Source organism: Peromyscus eremicus, chromosome 15 (assembly GCF_949786415.1).
Source record: "Peromyscus eremicus chromosome 15, PerEre_H2_v1, whole genome shotgun sequence".
Classification (NCBI taxonomy): Eukaryota; Metazoa; Chordata; class Mammalia; order Rodentia; family Cricetidae; genus Peromyscus; species Peromyscus eremicus.
In genome coordinates, this window is record NC_081431.1 from 18,730,641 (window position 1) to 18,733,820 (window position 3,180).

A 3,180-nucleotide genomic window follows, 5' to 3' on the forward strand; every position below is an offset into this window, starting at 1 on the left:
ACAAACATGAGTGCAAGCTAACCTCAGGGCATGAGATAGGTGCAGAGAGAATTCAATTGTCAGGAATGCCTGCACTATTCAGAGATATGATCAAGCTACCTACAAACATTTGAGCAAATGCAAAGTTATCATGCATCTGACAAAGTGTTCTGTGTATCCATATTTACTTAGTGTCTAGCACAATGTATACTCATCACACACACTGTAGGAGAATTTTCAGTTTTACCAAAGTATTTGTCATAGGAATCCTCTAAATATCATCCTTCCTTATTAAATTTAAACTATCATTTGATCTACCATAATTGACTTTTTATAAAATTTGTTCTAGTTAACTTTCTGTCACCAAAACAAATAAATACCCAAGACAATAGAGTTAAAAAGAGGAAAGGTGTGCAGAGCCAGGCGGATCTCTGTGAGTTCGAGGCCAGCCTGGGCTACAGAATGAGTTCCAGGAAAGGCGCAAAGCTACACAGAGAAACCCTGTCTCGAAAAACCAAAAAAAAAAAAAAAAAAAAAAAAAGGAGGGAAGGTCTTGTTGATCCTGTTGCTTTTGCTCTTGGGGTAGGTTTGTCACACACCAGGACAAAAAGATGAGGTTGAGTAGGACCAGTTACCTTGTGTACGGGAAGAAAAAAGATAAAAAAGAAAAAAGTCTTGCAGCCTTTGAGGGCACATTCCCAGTGATCAAACAACCCCTCACTAGGACATGCCATAATCTTCCAACAGTGCCGTCCGTGCTGGGGACCAACCTTTAAGACCAATCTTTTTGGGGAAAATTCAAAACCCAAACTGTAGGCTTGTGTTTACTTAGAAGGGTGTCACTTTGTAACCCCCATTTGTTTGTCCTCTGATCATACTGAGTTGAAGTGATAGTTAGTGTTAAGTAGAAAAGGCAAAATCCCAGAGGTGGCAATGACAAAATAGAGAATTCAATTTGCAAAGCTAAGGACAGCCACATCCTCTTCCACACCTGGAAGCAGTTTCTAAGCATGCAGGTCAGACTTTAACCTCATTCTCTTTTCAAAATAAGTTTTTTTCAAAATATTCTTTGGTGCACCTGAGATGCTATGAAATCCTTTAAAGATAGGCAAGAAAAAAAATGTAAGTGCATCAGGTAGCTGGCTTCTGATCAGCATGTGAACACCGAGTTCTGAGTGGCAGTGCAGTTGAAATCCACCATGTGCCAGACTATTTTATCGATCTCCACAGCAGCCAGTAGCTCTGTGTTCTGGGAATGCAATTGCATCATTCTAATTGGTTTTTATGTGCATTGTCAACCTGCTTGTTGCACCGTGACTGTTGGCATTTCAGAGATGGCATTTGGTTCTGCTTTACCCAGGTCTATACACAGGCAGCTAGTCATTCATTACTGACAATTGGAAGCCAGGTCTCAGTTCCTCCTTCTCCCTTCCTCCTTAAGATGGGTTGAGGTGGTGAAGGTTTGCTCCATCAAAATGATAGCAAAGAGACTGGCCTGGGGTCTGACCTCCCATTGGCTGTACATCTCAATGAATGGAAAGTCATTTCCATTAGTTAGTGGACCAGATAGACAAGTGAGGTGGTTATGTGTAGAGGAGGATTCAAAGTCCAGATGTGAAGACAGATGACTTGCATAATACTGAGTACTCTATGGGTCAGAGGGGTCAGTGGACCAGAGGATTGGGTAGGGTCTGGATCTAGGCAGTGGCAAGCTGATCAGTTACTTCAAAATTCACTCACTGATCACCTATGAAGTGCAGAAAAATATCCAGATATTCAGGGAGGTCAGGACAAGAGGCTGTGAAATGGAGCAAGGTAGCCTGCAGAGCTTAAGAACTAGTTAAACAGCTCTTCCCAGAAGACTCCATAGATGAGATTCATGTAAATTTATACCAAATTAAATATGTTAAAGGACCCTAAGAAAAGCTTGACTATTTTTCACTTGAGACAGAGTCTCACTATGCTGCCCAGGTTTGTTTTTAATTGATGGGCTCAAGTGATTACCTGGCTTCAACTTCCAAGTTGCTAGAACTTTAGGCCTGCCCTAATGTGTATACCAAGTTTGCTGTTTAACAGGGCTTCTCAACTTGATCTATAGATTTTTAATGTCATAATTTGGTGGGCCAAAAGTGGAAGAGCCTGGACATGAACAATTCAGATCCATACAGTATCCTAGACAAAGAGAATGAAAATATTCGCTTGCATGGAGATTCACAGGCAGGTCTTCCAGAACCTTGTGTTTAAAGCGATCTTGTAATGACTTTGGTTCTTTGGAGGAAAAGAAGCATTCTTTGAAAATTGGGATGCCAAAACTTAAGGGTGGTACAGAGATTGTGGGAATGGCCAATCAATGACTGGTCCAGCCTGAGATCATGCCACAAGAATGAGACTACCCCTGACACTGTCTGGAGTGCCAGGCCCCAGAGGCTGGTTGGCCCAGAGACCTAGGATAGAACCAAACATGATTGGAGAAAAAAGTTGCCAATGTAATGATGCCTAATGCTATTCTGCTATACTCATAGATGGGCAGCTACCCCAATTGTCATCAGAGAGCCTTCATCCAGTAACTGGTGGAAACAGATGCAGAGACCCACCATCAAACAACTTGGGGAATCCTGTTGAAGAGAGGGAGGAAGGATTGTAGGAGCCAGAGGAGTCAAAGTCATCACAAAACAAACAAACAAACAAACAAACAAACAAACCCCACAGAATCAGTTAACCTGAGCTCATAGGAGCTCAGAGAGTCTGAACCAACAACCAGGGAGCCTGCATGAGACCAACCTAGGCTATCTATCTCTATATCTATCTATCTATCTATCTATCTATCTATCTATCTATCTATCTATCTATCTATCTATCTATCGATATAGATATATGCGACAGTTGTGTAACTTGGTCTACTTGCTGGACTCCTAACAGTGGGAGCAGGGGCTGTCCCTAATGCTTTGACTGGCTTTTGGGAACATATTCCAAATACTGGGTTGCCTTGCTCGGCCTTAATACAAGGGGAAGTGTAGCAGGCTTTCTTTTTTGGAACACCAATCAACTCCCAAACCATGACATGGAGACTTATTATTAGTTATGAATGCTTAGGTTTAGCTTAGGCTTGTTTCTTGCTAGCTCTTATAACTTAACCTGTTTCTGTTTCTGTTTCTCTATGTCTTGCCCCAGGACTTTTTACCTTTCTTTCCTTCTGTATAT